The 25,996-nt window shown below is 39.6% G+C and overlaps 1 protein-coding gene across 1 annotated transcript in view; it reads right to left on the reverse strand.

Annotated features, from left to right (window-relative positions):
* Nucleotides 1–24,724, reverse strand: part of RNF24 (ring finger protein 24) — a 140,598-nt gene extending 115,874 nt beyond the window's left edge. Inside the window, exon 1 of the mRNA XM_060031179.1 lies at nucleotides 24,635–24,724. The gene's annotated coding sequence lies outside the window, so the exon portion shown is untranslated. The remainder of the gene's footprint in view (nucleotides 1–24,634) is intronic.
* Nucleotides 24,725–25,996: the final 1,272 nt, after the last annotated feature.

Genomic DNA, 25,996 nt, shown 5'->3' on the forward strand with positions numbered 1-25,996 from the left:
CTTCTTCTTGGATTGATCCCTTGATCACTATGTAGTGTCCTTCCTTATCGCTTGTAACAGTCTTTATTTTAAAGTCTATTTCACCTGACTGAGTATTGCTATTCCAGCTTTCTTTTGATTTCCATTTGCATGGAATATCTTTTTCATCCGTTCACTTTCAGTCTGTACATGTCCCTAGGTCTGAAGTGGGTCTGTTGTAGACAGCATATATATGGGTCTTGTTTTTGTATCCATTCAGCCAGTCTGTGTCTTTTGGTTGGGGCATTTAATCCATTTACATTCAAGGTTATTATCTATATGTATGTTCCTCTTATCATTTTCTTAATTGTTTTGGGTTTGTTTTTGTAGGTCTTTTTCTTCTCTTGTGTTTCCCACTTAGAGAAGTTTCTTTAGCATTTGTTGTAAAGCTGGTTTGGTGGTGCTGAATTCTCTTAGCTTTTGCTTTTGCTTGTCTGCAAGTGGACTCCTTTCTGAAGTGACCCAGACAGAGAATTTGGGGAAACAAGAGTTAGTTTAGGTACATTTCTTCAATAACAATTTCCAGATTGCTAATCTGTATAATTCAAAAGCTTATCCAGTTTTGGATCTTAATTTTGTAGGAGGAATACATAGCCTTAATACAGCATCTAAGATGCTTATGACTAACTCAGCAAACCCCAAATAGTTATGAATACAGCGTGTGCAGGCTGCCAGGTAGTTAGACACTTGTGACAATTACTTTAAGTTTCTAAATATTATAGTCCTAAGCACGGCCTGAAAGTCTCTCCCCTTTGCCTACTGGGATCATTTTGTTCTTTTTTTTTTTTTTTTGTACGTGGGCCTCTCACTGCTGTGACTCTCCCGTTGAGGAGCACAGGCTCAGTGGCCATGGCTCACAGGCCCAGCTGCTCCACGGCCTGTGGGATCTACCTGGACCGGGGCATGAACCCCTGTCCCCTGCATCGGCAGGCGGACTCTCAACCACTGTGCCACCAGGGAAGCCCCATTTTGTTCTTTTAAGAAAGATATAGGAAGATGTCATCCTTAAGACGATTTCAGGCAGACAATGGAACAGATGAGACAATGGCACAGGCAAAATATGTTAGTTTAATATTCTAGGAGATGAGTCTGGTTCTCCTGATTTTGTATTTTCCAAAATTCTAAAAAAAATCTAAATCATTCCAGAACAGTGAATAATTCTCCTCTAAATAGGTTTTTAAATGTCAGGACTTGCTATACCATTAGCCTTGAAAGCTCCTATATAAAAACATTTTACCTGACCACTACTAATCTTCATCATGCAAAGCACTATTATCTTAATTTTATAGATGGATGTATTAAAGACAGTACAAGTTTGTGATTTTTTTTTCCCACTTCTAGATCAGGAATGAGATGGGTGGCTCATGTCATATGAAGCCTTACAAGGTTTATGTTCCCAGTAAGGTCAGTGTACATCTAGGGTGGCATCTATTCTCTGGCTGATCAATTTCCCCAGGGGTTACTGGGCTCAGTGGGAAAAATTTACACTAACTAAACCTAGAAGAGGCCAGCTCATAAACCATTAACATCAACTGATGAATTCAAACCAGGAAATATGTCTAGCAGTTCTCTCTTGGAAGATCTTATGCATTAAACCAATTACAGAAAAGAGAATGACATGTTCTTTTTAAATTTATTTTTACTTACTTAATTAATTAGTTTTTGGCTGCACCGGGTCTTTGTTGCTGCACGCGGTGGGTACTCTTCGTTGCTGTGCACAGGCTTCTCATTGCGGTGGCTTCTCTTCCTGTGGAACAGGGGCTCTTGGTGCATAGACTTCAGTAGTTGTGGCACATGGGCTCAGTAGTTGTGGCTTGTGGGCTCTAGAACTAGGCTCAGTAGTTGCGGCGCACAGTCTTAGTTGCTCTGTGGCATGTGGGATCTTCCCAGATCAGGGATTGAACCCGTCTCCCCTGCACTGGAAGGCAGATTCTTAACCACTGAGCCACCAGGGAAGTCCTGAGAATGACATATTCTTGAGATGTTTCTATTACACTGTCAGCTCTTCTCTTCTAAAAGGACAGTTCCATTTGGAGAACCAGTATTGGCATCTAAAAACACAGAAGCTTCCTTCTTTAGTGGAAGAGATATAATGGCAAACAAACACTCCTTGGTTTTCCTTTTTGCCTATCCAGATAGCAGAGACACCTTCCCCCCAATATCTCTTTTCCCTGTCTTCCACTCTAATCAGGAGTTTTAGCTGGGCACATGGCTCCAGTTTCCAACTTTCCTTGCAGCTGTGCATGGCCACATGTTTCATGGATTCACACATGATGATTCACAAAGAAGGGTCTGGGAATCATGATTAACAGAGCACTGAAGGTGCCTCCCACCTTCTGCTTCATCCCTTTCTCCACCCTGTAATGTGGATGCCATGATCTTGCTCAATAAGAATATGGTTTACACTCAAGAGGAGAATAGAGTACTAAGAAGGAAAGGGGATAATTGGTAAAACGTCATGAAGTTCCCTTCATGATGCCATGAAGTTCCCTATCAGATCAGTGCCAACTCTTACATGAGTGAGAAATAAATTTTAATCTTGTTTTAAACCAGTTGTTGTTTTGTGTTTTTTGTTACTCACAGTTGAACCCATCTATCTAATATAGAAATGTTCTGGATGAGTACTATTTTAAATTATTTTGTATTAATAGACATTTGCAATATCAGATCATGGATCTTAATTCCAGTTCAGAAAAATATGATTTTTGTTAAGACATGTCATTAGCCTTCTGTCATGGCACCACATTGGATAACTAAGTAGAACACAGGAAATTCCACAGTACAATGCAATCTTCTTGATAGGAAGTAGTCTGGAACCATCAATAATACATTTACATATACATCTTCACAGAACCATAAAGACCATCATCCTTAATTAAGTGTTGTAGTCCAAATGACTCACTTTGCAGAGGAAGAACCTGAGGCACAAAGAGGATGGGTTTTTCAAAGTCAAAAGCCTGGCTTTTTTAACTGCAGCCACAAACTTGGGGGAAATATGCTCTGGATTGTACTTCTATGTATCTTGTTTCTAATAACTCACTTATACTAACATATAATCATTGGTTATCCCCAAATAAAACACCTAGCACTTAGCTCATCAAGCTCACATAAAAATTAAAAATGTAGCATGTAACAACAGACAATTGCATGTAACATGTAACCATAGGCATTACAGAATAATTACTGAGTTATGCAGAACTCTCAGCAGAAAAATTAGTTACAAGAGGAAAACAGCAATTAAAAATAACAGTGGTGCAATGGTTTTAGTTACAATAGTCCCATTGTAATGTGTAACTCTAGTTTCCCCGAGTTACACATTATTATTACTTGTACTGAGGGATGTACCAATAATCATGACATTATTAACGTACATAAATGCAACAAAAAAAATAATACTGGCACATGAATCTTTTCCACATTTTATATTGAAACACCATTCTTTGGTTTGCAGCCACAGTAACTGTTTATAGGGCTTTTCTAATCATTTGTAACTGACAACCAGTCATGGGACACCAATCAACTTTATTTTTAAAAAGTCACTTTATTGGGGCTTCCCTGGTGGCGCAGTGGTTGAGAGTCTGCCTGCTGATGCAGGGGACACGAGTTCGTGCCCCGTTATGGGAAGATCCCACATGCCGCAGAGCAGCTGGGCCTGTGAGCCATGGCCGCTGAGCCTGCATGTCTGGAGCTTGGGCTCCGCAGCAGGAGAGGTCGCAACAGTGAGAGGCCCGCGTGCCACAAAAAAAAAAAAGTCACTTTATCTCTTCTTCCTACAGGATAAGTTGGTGTGCTTCTAAGAATCTTAATGTAACAAAAAGGGAACGTGGATAGATCTTGAAAAGACCATGCTAGGTAAAAGAAGCCAGTCAAAAAGGACCACATATTGTATGATTCCATTTATATGAAAGCCCAGAATAGGCAAATCTATAGAAAGAGAAAGAGTATGTTAGTGATTTCTTAAGGGTAGGAATGGTGTATGTGAGGGGATGGTGGCAGCATTAGGGAATGATGGTTATGGGAGCAGGGTTTCTTTTGGGGATAATGATAACGAAAATGGTCTAAAATTGATTATGATAATGGATGCACAACTTTGTGAATACACCAAAAGCCACTGCATTGTAAAATTTAAATGAGTGAACTATATGGGATATAAATTATGTCTCAATAAAGCTGATTAAAAAGGGGGGTGGGCAGTCCTAACCACAGCAATCAGAGAAGAAAAAGAAAAAGAATCCAAATTGGAAAGGAAGAAGTAAAACTGTCCCTGTTTGCAGATGACATGATACTATTCATAGAAAACCCTAAAGACACCACCAGAAGACTACTAGAGCTCATCAACGAATTTGGTAAAGCTGCAGGATACAAAATTAGTACACAGAAATCTATTGCATTTCTATACACTAACAAAGAACTATCAGAAAGAGAAATTAAAAATGATACCATATACCATTGCATCAAAAAGAATAAAATACCTAGGAATAAATGTAACTAAGGAGGTAAAAGACCTGTAGTTAAAAAACTGTAAGACACTGATGAAAGAAATTGAAGACGACACAAACAAGTGGAAAGATATACGATGTTCATGGATTGAAAGAATTAATATGGTTAAAATGACCATACTGTCAAAGGCAATCTACAGATTCAATGCAATCCCTATGAGAATATCAATGGCATTTTTCACAGAATTAGAACAAATAATTATAAAATTTGTGTGGAAACACGAAAGACCCCGAATAGCCAAAGCAATCTTGAGAAAGAAGAGCAGAGCTGGAGGTATCGTGCTCCCTGACTTCAGACTACAGCACAAAGCTACAGTAATCAAAACAGCATAGTACCGGCACAAAAACAGACACAGTGATCAATGGAACAGAATAGAGAGCTCAAAAATAAACCCATGCACTTACAGTCAATTAATCTATGACAAAGAAGGCAAGAACATATAACAGAGAAAATACAGTCTATTCAAAAAGTGGTGCTGGAAAAACTGAACAGCTACATGTAAAAGAATGAAATGTGAACATTTTCTCACACCATATACAAAAATAAAATCAAAACCAATTAAAGACCTAAATATAACACTGGAAACCATAAAAATCCTAGAAGAAAACATAGGTAGAACACTCTTTGACATAAATTGTAGCAATATTTTTTTGGATCTGTCGCCTAAGGCAAAGGAAACAAAAGCAAAAATAAACAAGTGGGACCTAATTAAACTTAAAAACTTTAGCACAGCAAAGAAAACCAATGACAAAACAAAAAGACAACTTACTGAATGGGGGGAAATATTTGCAAATGATATGACCAATAAGGGGTTAATATCCAAAATATAAAAATAGCTCGTGCAACTCAACATCAAAAAAACAATCTGATTAAAAAATGGGCAGAAGAAAAGTAAACCCTCTTGCACTGTTGGTAGGAATGTAAAATGATACGGCCACTATGGAGAACAGTATGGAGTTTCCTTAAAAAACTAAAAAATAGAATTACCATATGACCCAGCAATCCCACTACTGGGCATATACCTGGAGAAAACCATAATTCAAAAAGACACATGCACCCCAATGTTCATTGCAGCACTATTTACCAGCACTATTTAGCCAGGTCATGGAAGCAACCTAAATGCCCACCAACAGACAAATGGATAAAGAAGATGTGGTACATATATACAATGGAGTATTACTCAGCCACAAAAAGGAATGAAATTGGGTCATTTTGTAGAGACGTGGATGGACCTAGAGACTGTCATACAGAATGAAATAAGTCAAAAAGAGAAAAACAAATATCATATATTAACGTATATATGTGGAATCTAGAAAAATGGTACAGATGAACCGGTTTGTAAGGCAGAAATAGAGACACAGATGTAGAGAACAAATGTATGGATACCAAGGGGGGAACGTGGGGGTGATGGTGGTGGTGGTGGTGGTGGTGGTGGTGGTATGAATTGGGAGATTGGCATTGACATATATACACTAATATGTATAAAATAGATAACTAATAAGAACCTGCTGTATAAAAAAATAAATAAAATAAAATTCAAATAAAAAAATTAAAAGTGGGCAAAAGACCTGAATAGACATTTTTCCAAAGAAGACACACAGATGGCCAATGGGCACATGAAGAGATGTTCAACACTGCTAATCATCAGAGACATGTAAATCAAAACCACAATGAGGTATCACCTCACACCTGTCAGAATGGCTATCATCGAAAAGATCGCAAATAACAATATTGGCGAGGATATGGAGAAAAGGGAATCTCTGTACACTCATGGTGAGAATGCAAATTGGTGCAGCCACTATGCGAAACAGTATGGAGGTTTCTCCAAAAACTAAAAAAGAACTACCATAGGATCCAGCAATTCCACTCTGGGGTATTTATCAAAAAAACCCCCCAAAACACCAATTCGAAAAGATACATGCACTCCAACATTCACAGCAGCATTATTTACAATAGCTAATATATGGAAGCAACCTAAAGTGTCCATCAACAGATGAATGAATAAAGAAGATGTGGTATATATATGCAATGGAATATTACTCAGCCATAAAAAAGAGTAAAATCTTGCTATTTCTAACAACAGGGATGGACTTTGAGGGCACTATGCTAAGTGAAATAAATCAGACAAAGACAAATACTGTATGTTATCAGTTATATGTGGAATCTAAAAAAATACAACTAGTGAACAAAACAAAACAGAAACAGACGCACAGATACAGAGAACTAGTGGTTATCAGTGGGGAGAGGAAAGCAGGGAGGAGCAAGATAGAGGCAGGGGATTAAGAAGTACAAACTACTATGTATAAAATAAATAAGGTACAAGGGTATAATGTACAGCACAGGGAGTATAGCCAATATTTTATAATAACTTTATCATTTAAAAATATTTATTTATTTATTTATTTATTTATGGCTGCATTGGGTCTTCATTGCTGTGTGCGGGCTTTCTCTAGTTGCGGTGAGCAGGGGCTACTCTTCATTGCAATGCGTGGGCTTCTCAATGTGGTGGCTTATCTTGTTGCAGAGCACAGGCTCTAGGCATGCAGGCTTCAGTAGTTGTGGCTCGTGGGCTCTAGAGCACAGGCTCAGTAGTTGTGATGCACGGGCTTAGTTGCTCCGCAGCATGTGGGATATTCCTGGTCCAGGGATCGAACCCATTTCCCCTGCATTGGCAGGTGGATTCTTAACCACTGTGCCACCAGGGAAGTCCTTATAATAACTTTAAATGGTATATAATCTATAAAATTTTTGAATCTCTATGTTGTACATCTGAAAGTAATATAATACTGTAAATCAACTATACCTCAATGTTTTTTAAAAAGTTACTTCCTGAAAAAAAAAAAAAGGCGGGGGGAAGAAAACTGACTTAAGATAACCATCAGAAACGACATATCCAGAATCTCCTAAAAATTTAAGAAAGTATGTAGTACAGTTCAGTCGTAACAATTTTTTATATCATCTGGCCACTACCAGAATGGAACCTCTAACCAGCCACAGCTCGGCAGCCAGGTTAAAATGGCGGCATAACTGGTCTCGTATTTATAAAAAGGAGAGAACTGAAATGTAGCAAAGATTGTTCTTGTGTTCACTCTTTCCATTGTCCCACCCCTTGCCTAACAACAATCATTAGGAGAGCACTTTATTAAAGGAGATAAACTACACTCATAATAACTCTGAAGTTATTAAATTATAAATTCAATAACTCTGAAGCATTCCATTATAATTACCCCTTTTCAGGCTAAGAGAGGTAGTGGTTCACCAAAGCCACACAGTTAACAAACAGTAGGGCCAGAACTTACTCAAATCCCACATGCTTTCCACTACATCACCTTACTTCTTGTTTGCTTGTATGAAAATAAACTTGTAACTTACTGTGCAAAAATATATGCTTAGGTTTTCAAGAGTTAGAAGTTAGTCTGAATAAAATCTAAATGCAGCCTCTGCTCCAATGATTTCACTGCATTTGTGGTTAGTTTTCTTAGCCTGAAGAAAGTCCTGAAGTTCCTCATGACGAGCCAATTTTCTTCAGCTTTACAGAAACTTTTAAGTCAGATAATACATAAAATGTCAGAAAAAGAATATTAAAATTATAACCTCAGATCTAATAAATCCAGATGTGAAGTACCCCTTAACTTCATTAAATGTAGTGGAGTTATTCAACAAGAGTGTCTTCCCACCAGATGTGTGATGTCTATAAATTCAGATTAATCAATACCTGGCACTTAGAAGATACTCAGTAAATATTTATTGACATGAATAAAGGTAAGATGGTAAATCCAAGCAGCATACTGGATGAAATAACTGCAATATTCCTAAATAGACAAAAACCACCCTTGTTTCTGGCATAAGATAAGAAAGGAGAATATACAAGCTTTGTGGCCTCTGAACAGCAGAGCTTCTAATCAACAAGGACCTATTGTATAGCACAGGGAACTGTACTCAACATTCTGTAATAATCTATATAGAAAATAATCTGAAAAAGAATGGATATATGTATATATATAACTGAATCACTTTCTGTATACCTGAAACTAACACAACATTGTAAATCAACTATACTCCAATATAAAATAAAAATTAAATAAAAAAATAAAGAGCAGAGCTTCAACCCCACTAATCCTTGGGCTCTTTCTAGTCCATACAACACTTAAAAACAGGGGAACCGGACAAAGGCTTCATGGTACGGCACAAGCCCAGGGGCTTCTGGCTGCATTAAATGAGGGCAAGAAGTCAACACAGTTGAAACACATACTCCCAGAGAGTTCTTTGAAAAAAAGATGTTCTTTTTTTTTTTTATAGTTAAAAAAAAATTTATTGGAGTGTAGTTGATTTACAATGTTGTGTTAGTTTCAGGTGTACAGCAAAGTGATTCAGTTATACGTATATTCATTCTTTTTTAGGTTTTTTTTTCTCATAAAGGTTATCACAGAATATTGAGTAGAGTTTCCTGTGCTATACAGTAGGTCCTTGTTAGTTAGCTATCATATATAGTAGTGCATGTATATTAATCCCAAACTCCTGATTTATCCCTCCTACCCCCCACCCACCTTTTTCCCTTTGCTAACCATAAATTTGTTTTTGATATCAGTAAGTCTGTTTGTGTTTTGTAAATAAGTTCATTTGTGTCATTTAAAAAAATTAGATTCCACATATAAGTGATATATTTGTCTTTCTATGTTTGACTTACTTCACTTAGTATGATAATCTCTAGGTCCATCCATATTGCTGCAAATGGCATTATTTCATTCTTTTTTAATGGTTGAGTAATATTCCATCGTATATATGTACTACACCTTCTTTATCCATTCCTCTGTCGATGGACATTTAGGTTGCTTCCATGTCTTGGCTATTGTATTTAGTGCTGCAATGAATACTGGGGTGCACGTATCCTTTCAAATTATGGTTTTCTCCAGATATATGCCCAGGAATGGGATTGCTGGATCATACAGTAGTTCTGTTTTTAGCTTTTTAAGGAACCTCCATACTGTTACCCATAGTGGTTGTACCAATTTATATCGCTACCAACAGTGGAGGAGGGTTGTCTTTTCACCACACCCTCTCCAGCATTTGTTTGTAGACTTTTTGATGATGGCCATTCTGACTGGTGTGAGGTGATATCTCACTGTAGTTTTGATTTGCATTTCTCTGATAATTAGTGGTGTTGAGCATCTTTACATGTGCTTTTTGGCTTTTGTATGTCTTCTTTGGAGAAATGTCTGTTTAGATCTTCTGCCCATTATTTGATTGGGTTGTTTGTTTATTTGATATAGAGCTGCATGAGCTGTTTGTATATTCTGGAGATTAATCCCTTGTTGATCACTTTGCAAATATTTTCTCCCATTCTGTGAACTATCTTTTCATTTTGTTTATGGTTTCCTTTGCTGTGCAAAAGCTTTTAAGTTTAATTAGGTCCCATTTGTTTATTTTTGTTTTTACTTTCATTACTCTAGGAGGTGGGTCAAAGAAGACAATGCTGCCATTTATGTCAAAGAGAGTTCTGCCTATGTTTTCCTCTAAGAGTTTTATAGTATCCAGCCTTACACATAGGTCTTTAATCCATTTTGAGTTTATTTTTGTGTATGGTGTTAGGGAATGTTCCAATTTCATTCTTTTACATGTAGCTGTACAGTTTTCCCAGCATCACTTATTGAAGAAACTGTCTTTTCTCCATTGTATATTCTTGTCTTCTTTGTTGTAGATTAAGTGACCATAGGTGCATGGGTTTATTTCTGGGCTCTCTATCCTGTTCCATTGTTCTGTATTTCTGTCCTTGCATCAGTACCATAGTGTTTTGATGACTGTAGCTTTGTAGTATAGTCTGAAGTTAGGGAGTGTGATTCCTCCAGCTACATTGTTCTTTCTCAGGATTGCTTTGGCTGTTTGAGGTCTTTTGTGTTTCCATACAAATTAAACGATTTTTTGTTCTAGTTCTGTGAAAAATGCCACTGGTAATTTGACAGGTATTGCAGTGAATCTGTAGATTGCCTTGGGTAGTACAGTCATTTTGACAATATTGATTCTTCCAATCAAAGAACATGGTATATCTTTCCATCTGTTTGTGTCATCTTCGGCTTCGTTCATCATAGTCTTATAGTTTTCAGAGTACAGGTCTTTTGTCTCCTTAGGTAGGTTTATTCCTAGGTGCTTTATCCTTTTTGATGTGATGGGAAGTGGGATTGTTTCCTTAATTTCTCTTTCTGATATTTTGTTGTTAGTGTATAGGAATACAAGAGATTTATGTGTATTAATTTTGTATCTTGCAACTTCACCGAATTCATTGATGAGCTCTAGTAGTTTTCTGGTAGCATCTTATAGGATTTTCTATGTATAGTATCATGTCATCTGCAAACAGTGGCAGTTTTACTCCTTCCTTTCCAATTTGGATTCTTTTTATTTCTTTTTATTCTCTGATGACTGTGGCTAGGACTTCCGAAACTATGTTGAATAAAAGTGGTGACAGTGGGGACTTCCCTGGTGGTCCAGTGGTTAATAATCTGCCTTCCAATGCAGGGGACACGGGTTTGATCCCCGGCCAGGGAACTACTACTCCCTGCCCACATGCCATGGGGCAACTAAATCCACGTGCTGAACTGAGCCCCTGTGCCACAACTAGAGAGCCCACGTGCCACAATTACAGAGTCCATACACAACTAGAGAAGCCCGCATGCCACAACTACTGAGCTGGTGCACTCTGGAGTCCACACACCACAACTAGAGAAAAGCCCGCACGCCGCAACGAAAAGTCCTGTGTGCAGCAATTAAGACCCGACACAGTCAAAAATAAATAAATAAATAAATAAATAAATAAATAAATAAATAAAGCGGTGACAGTGGGCATCCTTGTCTTGTTCCTGATCCTAGAGGGAATGCCTTCAGCTTTTCACTGTTGAGAATGATGTTAGCCGTGGGTTTGTCATATATGGCCTTTATTATGCTGAGGTAGGTTCCCTCTACGCCCACTTTCTGGAGAATTTTTATCATAAATAGGTGTGGAAGAAGTACGTACTTCCTATCTTCTTTATCTGAATAGTGAAATGAACCCTACTACTCAGCATCTAGCATAAAGACTTGCATAGAGTAGGTGTTCCACAAGCATCTGTTTTAATTCAATAGGTAGGAAAACATAGTTTTCAGCACTAAAACCATTTTAGAGTCCTGATAAGGAATAATCAGCTCAACTGACTAAAAATAAGTATATTGATCTTATCTATGGTCTTTTGAGGCATCCCTTTATAAAGGCATTCTTTATCTTTCAGAAAAGACCCACAGTATTATTATTTTAAAATTAACAGCATAATCATAGCAAGATTTTGCCTATGGAGAAATCATAATAGCACATACATTTAACGGTCTTCTCAAATACAATTAGAGGCTCTCTAGAGATGGTCACTAAGCTAAGAACACTGACCTGTTTAACTTTCGTTTGATATCAAGGTTACTTTCCCCAGAATACACAGATTCAGGAGATAAATAAAAACAACAGGCTTAAGGTAAAATGGAGCAAGAAAAATAAGTAGGGCTTTATATTCGCATTACTTTATTCAGTAATTTTACTGAATAAGAATGTGAAGACATGAGGTTAAACAAGAGGTATTATGAGAAATGGTGATCAAAGGATTTTTTCCCCATAAAGTACAATTTAAAGTAAAAGAATTATATTCAGTGAAGAATTCTCCCTGCCTTTAAAAATATTTAATAATTAATTCTATAATACATCACCTTGATTTCTTTAGTCTACATACAATTTCACAAAAATACTGACAATATGTTAGGGATATACATATGTGAAAAGCCCAGTCTAAGAAGAGTGAATGGATTAGACATTCAGGGGCTGGGTCATACTGACTCTGGAAATCTCCCAATTTTTAAAAATTAATTAATTAAAAAATTGAAGTACAGTTGGTGTACAATATTGTATAAGTTACAGGTATACAATATAGTGATTCATAATTTTCATTTTTTTAATTTTAAAAAATGTTTATTTATTTATTTGGCTGCATTGAGTCTTAGTTGCAGCATGCGAGATCTTCGTTGCAGTATGTGGGATCTTTCATTGTAGTGCGTGGGCTTCTCTCTAGTTATGGCACATGGGCTCCAGAGCACGTGGGCTCAGTAGTTGCGGTGTGCAGGCTCTCTAGTTTTGGCTCATAGGCTCCAGAGCGTGCGGGCTCAGTAACTGTGGTGTGTGGGCTCTCTAGTTGTGGCGAATGGGCTCCAGAGTGCGCGGGCTCAGTAGTTGCAGCATACAGGCTCTCTAGCTGTGGCACGTGGGCTCCAGGGCGTGTGGGCTTAGTTGCCCCGTGGCATGGGGGATCTTAGTTCCCTGACCAGGGATCGAACTCACATCCCCTGAATTGGAAGGTGGATTCTTAATCACTGGACCACCAGGGAAGTCCCGATTCATAATTTTTAAAGGTTATATTCCATTTATAGTTATTACAAAAATTTGGCTATATTCCCTTCCAACTTTTAAATTCTAGTTAGTACTCTTTCCTCTCCACTGCTGATTCTAATTTATAAAAGACTTTCATTTACCTCTACCTTAAACTTTCAGAGCAATTAGAGTGTACATTCTCAATTGTAAAAGGAAAACAATCATTCATATTTTACTACAGTACTCAATTTCATTGTAACACTCACTAAAACAAAAGATTAACACAATTCCTTTTATTCTGATTCAAACTCATTATCTTTTATCAAGAGCATAACAGTGTAAGATTACTTGGCAGTCTCTCATACAAAATGTATTTCAGAGTAACCCCAAACAGTCTTAGTTGATAAGATAAAGGTCTTCTTTACAGAACTGCTAATAAATGTGGAAGAGAGGACAGGATTAGAAAATCACCATTTTGCCACAAAGAACGCTGACATGATCATCAATGGGGTCTTTTAGCATCACTAGAAGTAGGGTAGCCAGACACAGCAGGCCTCTGGATGTGATGCAACATTAAGCATCTCCTAAGCATTTCTTGCCAAAAAACTTCAATCTGTTTTAATCAAGCCTCTAGAGCTAACTTCCATTTGTAGGAAATACAGGGAACAGAGCAACAAACTGACACTGCAATTTAAGTGAACAAATCCCAAATGCGAGAAGTTCCACAGGACAACTGACCTGGTTCCTGTAAATAGTCCACGACACACAAAAAAAGTGGAGAGAGAGGGAGGTAGGAGGAACTACCCTAGATCAAAATAGGCATGAGAGACAAAATGACCAAATGTGATCTGTGGACTTTGAATCCTGGTGTGAACAAGCCATCTCTGAAAAAGATATCCTTGAGACAACTGGGCAAATGTGAATAGGGTCTAGTTATTAGATGATACCAAGGAGTGTTAATTTTATTAGGTATGAGAATAGCATTTTGGTTCTGTAAGACAACAATCTTATTTTTAAAAGATGCATATAGAAGTATGTCAGGAAACACGTACAAAAATGTCTCGGATTTGCTTTAAAATACCTCAGCAAAGAAGGTAAAAGAAAAAAGGATAAATGAAACAAATGTGGCAAAATCTTGATAACAGTAGAATCTGAGTGATGGGCATATGGGCGTATGTTGTACTATTTTTCTACTTTTGAGTGTATTTACAATTTCTTATAATAAAAAAAAAATTAAAAAGAAGAATCTCACTAGCAGAGAACCCTGAAAAACAGTACAGGTAAATCTATTAAGTAATATTAATCTTGGGTAGAAAATAAATGGATCAATGAAAAAAATTTATGTGGCAGTTGCTTATTTAGAAATCGAATTAGTTATATGGAAAACATAAATTTTCCCTTTTTATATGGTTAGTGCTATCGACTGTGCTATATGACACGTCCTCCCCAAATTCACATACTGAAACCAAATCCCCAATGTGATGGTATCTAGAAGTGATTAAGTGATGAGGGTGTCGCCCTCATGAATGGGATTAGTACCCTTATACAAGTGGCCCCAATAAAAAGGACCCCAGGGCTTCCCTGGTGGCGCAGTGGTTGAGAGTCCACCTTCCGATGCAGGGGACACGGGTTTGTGCCCCGGTCTGGGAGGATCCCACGTGCCGCGGAGCGGCTGGGCCCGTGGGCCTTGGCCGCTGAGCCTGTGCGTCCGGAGCCTGTGCTCCGCAACGGGAGAGGCCACAGCAGTGAGAGGCCTGCGTACCGCAAAAAAAAAAAAAAAAAAAAAATGGACCCCAGATGGCTTCTTCACCCCTTCCACCATGGGGGGACATAGCAAAAGACAGTGAGAAGTACCGGCTATGCACCAGCAAGTCGGCCCTCCCCAGACACTGAACCTGCTGCCACCCTGATCTTGGATTTCCCAGCCTCCAGAACTATGAGAAATTTCTGTTTGTAAGATACCCAGGCTATGGTATTTTGTTATAGCAGCCAGAACAGATTAAGACAGTCAGACAGCTATGAAATATAAAGTTTTATTCCTGAGGTAGCTTATACTACTGAAAACCCATAGCAAAGAACAAGCAGTTTTACAGGATACATTAAAAAAAACTTTTAGGAATGCAACTGTTTCCTCTCCTCAGAACTGTGTCATGCTTTTATATAATTCTGAAGTTCTAAATAGATGGTGGTAGTGAACTGAAATAGAGAAAACTAAAACACAGAAAACAGAATTCACAGCTGCATTTTGAACTGAGTGCTGTGAGCTTTGGATTATCCAGGTGGACCCTAAACCCAATGACAGTGTCTTTATAAGAGACAGAAAGAAGAGAAGACCATGTGAACATGGAAGCAGAGATTGTAGTTATACAGCCAAAAGCCAAGGAATGTGTGGAGCCACCAAAAGCTGGAAGGAGCAAGGAAGGATTGTCTCCTAGTTTTTGGAGGGAGTGCAGCAGCTCTGCTGACACTCTGATTTCAGACTTCTGGCCTCCAGAACTGTGAGAGAATAAATTTCTACTGTTTCAGGCCATCAATTATGTGGTAATTTGTTACAGCAATGCTAGAAAACTACGCAGCCCCTTTGCCCCATTCTAACAAGTCATTTTTATTTACCTCACTTTTATTTACTGCAGTAGTTCAGCAATGGTTAATTACTTCAAGAATATCAGAAGAAATAAAAAATATATATGCTCCCCAAATCTCTCCTTATTCTCTAGCCATTTTCTGCAAAGGTCTCAATTTCCTTTATCAATAGTGTTCCAGGGAACTCCCTGGCAGTCCAGTGGACTCGGCGCTTTCACTGCTGTGGCCCAGGTTCAATCCTGGTCGGGGAACTAAGATCCCATAAGCTGCTTGGTGCGGCCTAAAAAAAAAAAGTCATCCAAAAGTGCCATTGCAGGATAGCATATGAATAGTAAGGCATGGACATATACACATTACCAAACGTAAAATAGATAGCTAGTGGGAAGCAGCTGCATAGCATGGGGAGATCAGCTCGGTGCTTTGTGACCACCTAGAGGGGTGGGATAGGGAGGGTGGGAGGGAGGGAGACACAAGAGGGAAGAGATATGGGAACATATGTATATGTATAACTGATTCACTTTGTTATAAAGCAGAAACTAGCACACCATTGTAAAGCAATTATACTCCAATAAAGATGTAAAAAAAAAAAAAAAAAAGCTTGTGAAAGTTGACAATATCAACTGAGACACTTGGTGGGTTGGAGAATGAGGGCCTGGGTTCTAAACCTGGCTCCTGACCTTGTGAACCTGAACAGGTTACTTCTTTGACCATTTGTTTTATCATCCATAAATAACCCTTTGAGGGTTGCTGTAAGGAGTAAATAAGCAGTACATTTAAAGATACTAACATAAAAGGTTTTTACTATAGGTTAGCTAATGTGAAAGATGATTTTCTGGGTACAATATTTCCCCTGGCTATTGATACACTGTTCTATGATACAAAAAAAATCTTTCTCACTACCACAAAATTTCCTCTGGACTGTTTACAGGGACAATCAATAAGTTTAAGTAAAAATTTTTATTTAATTATAGCAAGGCATGAGATTTCCAACATATCTCTGAGGAAGTTTTGCAATTTCTTTTGCACTAAAGGAAAAGAATGAAAGCCAACACCTTTGATTTACCTTCCCACCAATTTTCCATAAACTATATTAGCTCATACTTCAGTGTTTCATTATTTGCCAAACTCTTTCTTTTAGTCCAAGATGAAGAGCCTATTTGGATATTTCAAGTTTATACCACTGAGCAAAATTTTTCATGCTCAGAATTGGGAGAGAACAATAAAGAGACACAGGTAATTTATAATTTTTTGGTTTGCCTAGATGAAGTTAACATGCAAGTATTGCAGCACCATTCCATCTCCAAATAAAAAAATATTTTAAGATAACATAAAGCATACTGATAGACTGTTGGTGAAGTTATTAACACTGTCATCAAATGAACTGAATGCTCATTATACTTGCAGTGCCATATTTGTATTTCTTTTGTTCTCAGTTAAACATTATGACATTAAGTTTCCTAAAGAAGAACTGTATCTGATACAAACACCCGTCTAATTAGGAAAACATAAATAACAGACAAAATGAGACACAGATTTTTTTTTTTTTTTTTTTTTTTGCGGTACGCGGGCCTCTCACTGCTGTGGCCTCTCCCGTTGCGGAGCACAGGCTCCGGACGCGCAGGCTCAGCAGCCATGGCTCACGGGCCCAGCCGCTCCGCGGCACGTGGGATCTTCCCTGACCGGGGCACGAACCCGTGTGCCCTGCATCGGCAGGCGGACTCAACCACTGCGCCACCAGGGAAGCCCGAGACACAGATTTTAAGACAACACACATAATTAATGTTCTACAGAAGCCTCTGGTTTATAGGACCAAGCTTTACGACAAGATGAAAATTTGTACTAATCCAAATGACTAAAACTTTAGAAGAAGAAGAAAATGAAAAGAAGAGGGAAACCTCACTTCAAGAAAAGTCAATAAATGAAAACAAGAACAACTGAAAGCAGGTAAACTGGAAGTTACTTATAATATAAAAACATTCACTATAGTTACTATAGTAGTAAGCAACACTAATACACCTAACAGCATTGAATCCATAAAAATTCAAGTTTCATTACACTTTTTCAGAGCAAAATCACAACTTAACATGAGGTTCACTTGTAATGCTATCTAAAAAGTAGCTTCCTTTCCTTGCCATTCAGGCTTGTTCCAACTCAAGCACCATGGAGGTGCAGAGCAACTGTCTGGTGTCATACTGTCCTTACGTTGGGTGCAGGGCCCAGGCTGGCTTTCCCAGGCATGGCCAACCAAAAGTAAGGCCACTGATAAGTTGTTTCTAGGCCAGCTGGCGTTGAAGAAAGCGTCTGATTCCCACCTCCACAGCAGACAAGGCTCAGCCAGCTGGCTTTCAACGGACTGCACTAGTTGGAGTGCTCACAATTCTTTTCAAACCATCTGGCATTCTTTTTGAATCCTAAATTTACCCAACACTACACTCTGATGTTTGAAATGCTCAGATAATTGGAGGAGTCTCCACTGCCTACCCAGATAAGAAAAGAAAGGGGCAGAGTAACTGCTAAGTCAATTACTTTAAGAAACAATTTCTAAAATTAAAAATCAAGACAGATAATAAGGGGTATAGATAATTTAACATGCAGAAAACTTTTAAGAATCCCTTAAGGCTGGCTGGACATAACTCTCCCTACTTTGAACTTCTACAGAGCCTGTCTTTATCCCTCAATGTGGCCCTTAGAGTGGATTTTGTATTGCTACATATATTTATCTTCCCAGCTAGCTAGTAAGTGAAAAGAACAGTATCTTATGGCTACTTTAAAAAAATCTGTTGATGACATACTGGGTGTTTTAAAAGTTCCATTTCCAGAAATAAGAAAACTTAATGAGGAATAACATGAATTAACACGTGGAAGGAGCCTTACCTCTGGGCAGGCCAAATAAACAAAGAACAGAACTTGGCTTGAAATAAAAATATTTTATCAAGTGACCAAAATGATTTCTCAAATGACCAAATTGCTGGGAAGTGCTATAGGGTGCTCATCTGTCAACTGCAGATCATCTGTCATGTGGGGTAATCTGGGGAATAGAGAGGCAAGGAATCAGAAAAAGCCCACAAAACTAAAAACAGGAGAGTCACATTCATAGCCAATATACTCTAGGAGATATAAGTACTTCAAACAAAAATATTACAGTGACCAAGTCAGATCAAATATTAGAAACCAGAGAAGCATATACAAACAATAACTATAATTATTTTTCGTTGCATTAACCGCCATGCCAAGTACTGAGTTTAGCATTTTACACGTTATCTAATTTGACACACAAAACCAACATATGAGGTGGGTGCTATTCTTATTTCTACCTTGCAGATGAGGAAACAGGTTAGGAAACCTGCCCAAGGTCACATGGCAAAAAGTGAAAGAGCTAGAATTCAACTCCAATCAGTCTGACTGCAGATCTAGGTGCAAGACTGCCAATGTTAATTATACTTGTGAAAGAATGAAATGTAATGTAACATAGGTAAAATTCAATCATTAATACAGTCTTTATAATTTTTCAGTTTTCAAGTGTAGCAAAAAGTAGAGAATAATTTAAAAAATAAATGAAAATTGATTTTCTTGTTAGAAATTTTTAAAAAGAGCTATTCTACCAGGTTAAAAATGTCAGTTATGCCTTTTTTGCCCATATATTGAGTAGGTACTTGTGTCAACTGCTGTCCTAGGAACATAGTGGTAAACAGGATAGATGAGTTCCCTGCTTTCCTGGAGCCGACTTCCCAGTGTGGGGCGTAGGCAAGAGGCAAAAATATTCAGTCAACAACAGAATTTCAGACAGTGATACATAGTACAGAAGAGATAGGGAGGAAATGTAGACTATTCTTTTGAAACATTTAACCATGAAGGTAAACAGAAGGGGATGGATATAATAAGGTCAGGGGAAAGTTGTTTCGTTGTAATTTTTTGTTCTGTTTTTGAAGATGGGAAATATCAGAGCATGTATGTATGCTGACATGGGTGGTGCCCTGGAAAGTTGTTGAGGATGTGATAGAGGGCACAAATGCAGAAGTCAAGTTCTTGACTAGCTATGAGGTGGAATATGGTGGGGAGGCAAGTTGGCTTCTGACAGCAAGGAAACAGGGATCCTAAGGAAGGTGGATTTATAGATTTGGTGAAGGGAGGATGAGGGGTATCTGTCTGATAACTTCTAAACCCTCAGTGAAGTATGCGGCCTGCTTACCGGGATGGGGAGGGGTCGGCTGCTCATGAGTGTAAAGACTGGGGAGACATTAAATAATTATAGGCAAAAAAATCTTATTAAGAATCTGGTAGTTTTTTGGGGCAGTGATGAGAGTCTACTACAGATTTTTGCTCATGAATCTGAAGTTCTCTAGAAATATTCAACCACTTATGTGCACCTATGGGAAAGCTAGATGAGGAATAAAGCAGCTGTAAATAGAAAAAAATTCATGGGTAAAAAAATATTAAAAAATGTGTATCCATGAGATAAACACTAAGTCACTGACAATGTCCAAACAAGCCATGGTCTATGTAACTCCATTTGCCTCCATCTTCTTATCACAGAAATTCTTGCCAATAATGTATTTGTCTTTAGTCATGACATATTTAACCATGAAGCTTATAGATTGTTTCTTTTTGGTCATAAATGGTTCTGTCACTTCCTAAAGTAGATTTTTAAAAAATGTAACTGATGGCTGTGTAGATTCCAGAGGTGATTATATTTCAGTGCTGGAAGAAACTTTCTCTGGTGTTAACTGATATTTCCAGTTAAAAGTAAACTGATGATTCCATTTAAAAGTAAAAAACAAAAATTAAAGGTGGTTGCTTTTGATCATCCAACTGTACTCCTAAACCATGATGTTGGCTCAAGACCCAAAACATCCTGGGGAGCATTTATGCCTGCACAGGTTCAAGGAGAGGAAACAAAGACCACATCTCTTGATGGAGGCATGTCAACACGATAATGAATAGCATATTGGGTGAGATGGTGTGTATGTCTGTGTGTACATATATATAGGTATTTGGAGAAAATATTATCTGCCCTTATGAGCAAAAGGAAAGAAAAAGATGTTTCGAGGAACACCATGAAATGTCAGAACACCAGGGATAAACAGAAGATCCTAAAGTTTTCCAGAGTGGGAGGAAAAAGGGAAATGGGGATTAGAATGGCATTGCACTTCTTAATAGTAATACTAGAAGCCTTCAAAAGAGGGACAATAATTTTCGATCTAGAGTTCAATATCCAGCGAAACGACCATTCAAGTGTGACGGTAAAATGAGGACATTTTCACATATGCAACTTCTGAATTCAGGAATGAATTTCAGAGTTTGTAGATGCCCTTTCTCAGGAAGCTACTAAAGAATTAGGAAGACACAGGATCCAGGAAATCAAGGATCCAACATAGGAGGAAAGCAAAGAGAATTCACAAGATGATAAAAAGGGAAGTCCTATATAACAGCTAGGAAAAAGAAATGAAACAGATTACCTGAAAATATTGAAAGACGATAGGTTCTGTCATAGAATTTGAGGATAACTTTGTGACTGGTAAAAGGAAAACTAGGCAAATGAAAAACAAACAAAAGTGGCAGTTGTTTAACTCAGTAGAAACAAAAGTTGTACAAGAGGGCTTCCCTGGTGGCGCAGTAGTTGAGAGTCTGCCTGCCGATGCAGGGGACACAGGTTGGTGCCCCGGTCCGGGAAGATCCCACGTGCCGCAGAGTGGCTGGGCCCGTGAGCCATGGCCGCTGAGCCTGCGCGTCCGGAGCCTGTGCTCCGCAGCGGGAGAGGCCACAGCAGTGAAAGGCCCGCTTACCGCAAAAAAAAAAAAAGTTTTACAAGAAAGAAAACGTAATACGTATCCTACATGGCTCATCTGTGAATTATAGGTACATTGTCACAGTCATATAAATACTGAATACTAACTTGACTGGAAACTGTAAAGTATAGATATGAGTGGGGGATGGAAGGATGGTTGTGTGGGACAACTAAGTCCTCAACTTCCAAAATAAAACTCCATAGATAATATCCAAAGATGGAAAATCAAGGAATAGCAGTTTAAACATTAAAAATGAAATAAATATAAAGGTAAATACCAGAAAGAACTGCTAAGAGTTCAAAGTGATTGAACCATATGAAACCACTGATTTTTGACTACTCCCCAATCTAAAAAATGGCAATTTCATATAGTTTAAATTGCTAATACATTATAATGACGTTACTTTATTACTGATTTTAGAATAAACTGCCATTTGAAACAGAAAACATTATTATTATTATTATTATTTTTTGGCCATGCTGCATGCAGGATCTTAGTTCTCCAACCAGGGATTGAAACTGTGCCTCCTGCAGTGCAAGTGCGGAGTCCTAACCATTGGACCATCAAGGGAATTCCCGGAAAACAATTACTGATAGAAAATGCTGGGAGGATAATGTATCCCAGTTTAGTAACAAAGTGTCATCATATATACTATTACAATCACTAACGTAACAATATTAATATTTCTAATGAATATAACGATTATATTTATTACTAAAACAGCATTTAAAATAATGTAACCTATTTTGACAATATAGATATTACTTTGGAATTTTTCTTCAATCATCATACTACAAAAATGCTAAACTATGGGTTGGTAAAGATTTTGATTAACAGAATGCTGAACAACAAGGCCAGGATGTTTTTAGTTTCCTTTGTTGATACAAACAATAGCTAAGTCGCTCTTGAAAAATTAAAGTTCCACAATACTGTGGCACTATGCAAGCCTATTTCAGTGATAATTCCGGTTACACTACTCTGTTTATCTACGACTTCCCCTTATGATTTGTTTTAAGGGGATTTCTAAAAAAAAAAAAGAAAAGAAAACCAAAAACTTATGCAGGCAGTTCATAAGTTATTGGGGTTGCTTCAATATTAGTGACACTACTTAATGTAGTTAATGAAGCCCTCATTTTTAAGTTAGCTTATTTTGAGTTAAAGTCATTTACATTAAATTTTTACTTAAATCTTACATCATAAAACCAAAACTTCTCCAAATTGAAAAATCAACTTTTATTAATTTTTACTTTTACAAAAAAAGAATTTGATCATGTTAACATAAGGTAAGATTTTTACCAAGAATAATGGATCCCGTTCCAACCAAATGGAAAATTTCCCCTTCAAATTAAAAGCAAATGTTTTTAACAGATGGAATATACATAAACAGATGCTATGGAAGACTGCTTAGTTTAGCTTTCATTTTGCACTGAAAACTACCAGGAATTAAAATATACGTGATTAAAAAATAATCTTAAAGAGAGTCTTAAAACTGAGTCAATTCAACTATTCATATTCTCTAATAAGCTCCCCTTAATTTTTTTTACCGTTGCTATTTTGAATCAAAAGATCATAAGAAAAATATATTTTGGAAGTATGTTTCTTTTTTTTTTTTTTTTTGCGGTACGCGGGCCTCTCACTGTTGTGGCCTCTCCCGTTGCGGAGCACAGGCTCCGGATGCGCAGGCTCAGCGGCCATGGCTCACGGGCCCAGCCGCTACACGGCATGTGGGATCTTCCCGGACCGGGGCAGGAACCCGTGTCCCCTGCATTGGCAGGTGGACTCTCAACCACTGCGCCATCAGGGAATCCCTGGAAGTATGTTTCTTATAGTAACAGAGTTTAGCTAATTTCCTGTCACTCTGCAAAATTATAAGTGTAAAAAAGAAACTGAAAATGCAACTGTCTTCTAAAACTTATAAAATCTGGTTTAAAAGAGAAAAAGGTCCAAGAGAAACAGCAAGGAATAGCTGGTGCTATTACAGTTGCTTCTTTTTGATTGGTCCACATCAACTGTGACTCCTCACAACTTCACCAAGACAACAAAGTCAGGCAGTCAGTCCCACAGAGCCAAAGTCTGTGGGAACCTGCAGAGCTTCCTCCTCTCTCTGGGGATGACGACGATAAAAGGTGATCTGTTTTCCAGCAGTCCTGTAAGAGGAGCCATTGAGCTGGGCTGCACAACCAGACAACAGAACACAGGGAAAATTCAGATCAAAGCAAGGGCGCATGCCAGGGTAATATGCTATAAAGCCCTTTGCCAAAGCATTAAGGGGAAAAAAAGCAAGGAGGTGGAAAGAACCTGCTGGACCACCTTCTTATTACACAGGGAGGCAGGAGGAAACAAAATCTGCCTGTACTGAGGAGCTGAGAAAACAGTGTCCTAGAGATACCGGAGTACTTCTGTATATGTGTATATCAATATACAGACATATTACCAATTAACTAAAAAGCAGTGTTCTATATGTACTAGAGTATTCTCATGTACATACATAAGAGTATATGACCATTAACTAAACCCCAAAAACCAAGTGTTCTGGATATACAGATATATTGAGGATATAGACATATATTTTCAATTAACAAAACCCACTGGTTTTACAGAAAGAAACAAAGAAATGCTGTTTGAAAGAATGTCAGAGGCAGAACTGGGTGAAGATCTGATGAAGTAATATGTCTCTTTTCCTCATACCCCTTTAAATGACCTCCGATTCTCTCATTTCAGAGGGGGCACACACACCATTAGGTCTCCGGAAACAAAAGAGGCTCCTTAATTCTCCGGCCTGTGGAAGCACACACGCCCCCCACTCACAGATATGAGGCCAGCTCCTGACTTTCATTAACGAGTAAGCCGAGGCGATAGGTCTCACCCCCGACCATAGCTTACACACAGTGACAAACGGGCACAGGACAGACGCCACAAAGAAAGGGGAGGAGCAGACGGGGACCAGGAAAACACTGCCACGCCGCGCCCCCCAAGGCGCATTCCCATCGCCAACAGGGAGGCAGACGTCCTCGCCATCCTCGTCCTTGCCTCTCTGCTCATCCCAGCCGCCTCCCACGCCCGGGGACCCGACACCCGGCACGGGTTAGCGGAGCGCTCTGGGCTCCGCGAACATTCCCTCTGTGACCTCCCGGTGACAGCCCCGCGCCTCCCTTTGTGCGGGACTCACCCTCCGGCTCGGGGTGGACCCTCCTGCGCACCCCTCCCGGCCTGGGGCCGCTGTCCCATCCCTCCCAGCTCCCGGCAGAGGCGCCGGGAGTGTGAGTGGGGGAGGCTGGCGCGGGCCCCACGGTGTCCTCAGCACCCCGAACCCGGACCTGCCCAGTCCGTTAAGCCCCAAACCCGGGGCGACGGCCCTCGCTTGCTCACTTACTCTGTCGTGCCGGCAGCGGCGGCGGCGAGCGTGGTGGGACCGTCAGCTCCGGGCGGTGAGCGGCGGGCGTCAGTCGGCACCGAGCGCGGCTGAGGTGGCAGCGGCAGACTGCCCGCGGCGCCCCGGCGAGGGGCGGGCCCGGAGGGGGAGGGGCGGGCGCCAGGCCTCTCATTCATGCAGCGGGGCGGGGTGAGGGACCCGGATGCCCGGGCAGCCCCGCCCACCTCCCTGAGGTCGCCCTGGCTTCGGAGTCTGTAGTGCGCAGGCGCGGCTCTCCGTGGTCCGACACTGCCTCAGCAGTTGCGGTTGTCCCAGGCCAGAGCAGTGGCCTTCTCCCTCTTGTGTTTAGTATTTTTGCATGTCCTATAAACATTTAAAAAATATATTTATTTATTTGGCTGCACCGGGTCTTAGTTGCGGCATGGGGATCTTTCAGTTGCGGCATGTGGGGGTCTTTAGCTGGGGCATGCGAACTCAGTCGTGGCATGTGGAATCTAGTTCCCTGACTAGGGATCGAAACCAGGATTCCCTGCCCCGCACTGGGAACACAGGAGTCTTCGCCACTGGACCACCAGGGAAATCCCTATAAGCAATTTTTTAAGTGAAAGCTTGGAAAGCCACCTCCTTCCTAGCATCCAGCCCGCCAGCATCCTGGGGACAGAGGAGTGGCCATTATTAGTCTGATGGGTAAGATACACACCGCCCCCCTCCTCCATCTGTGTCATGTGCAGCATGTCTCTCAGACCTCTGAGACCCAGAATCTGCCCAGATAGTGGAGAGGAGTGTGTGCAAGAAAGAGTGCATTACTTTGTTTATTTGCATTGACCTAGTCTTTTCAGCCCCCAGCTCCCATTCCACAGGCAGGCAAGAAATCGACCTTTGTTTTGGGAGGCTTAGCCCTTCCTGTAATACCAAGGCCTAGGGTCTAGCTAATGCATCTCCAAGATCAGGGGAGACCCCTTGTCTTTGGCAGGCTGTGTATTTTGCAGAAACGTCCTCCTGTTTCCAAACCCTTGGCCCTGCCACTCCTGGGCGATAGAAATCTTGGTGCTACTGGGAGTCTGCAGCAGACCTCACAGTCATCTCCTCTGAGGCTCCTCAGCTGAGTGTGTGGGCACTGCAGCTCAGGGAAATTACAGAAACGATTGCCCACTCTCCCTCAGTCCTATGTCCCCCTTTGGGGTTCTCCTTCCTTCTCCTATCCTCCAGCCCCCCCCCCTCAACATAAACCATAAACAGCTCAGGTGCTTAACTTTGGGAAGCAAAGGTTATTGTGGAAAGTGCCTGCAGGCAAGTTCCTTCTGCTTTGGCAAACCATAAATGTCCAAGGTAAGGGGGGAGGTAAAGACAAACATCCGAGAA

Source organism: Delphinus delphis, chromosome 15, assembly GCF_949987515.2.
Source record: "Delphinus delphis chromosome 15, mDelDel1.2, whole genome shotgun sequence".
NCBI classification, from domain to species: domain Eukaryota; kingdom Metazoa; phylum Chordata; class Mammalia; order Artiodactyla; family Delphinidae; genus Delphinus; species Delphinus delphis.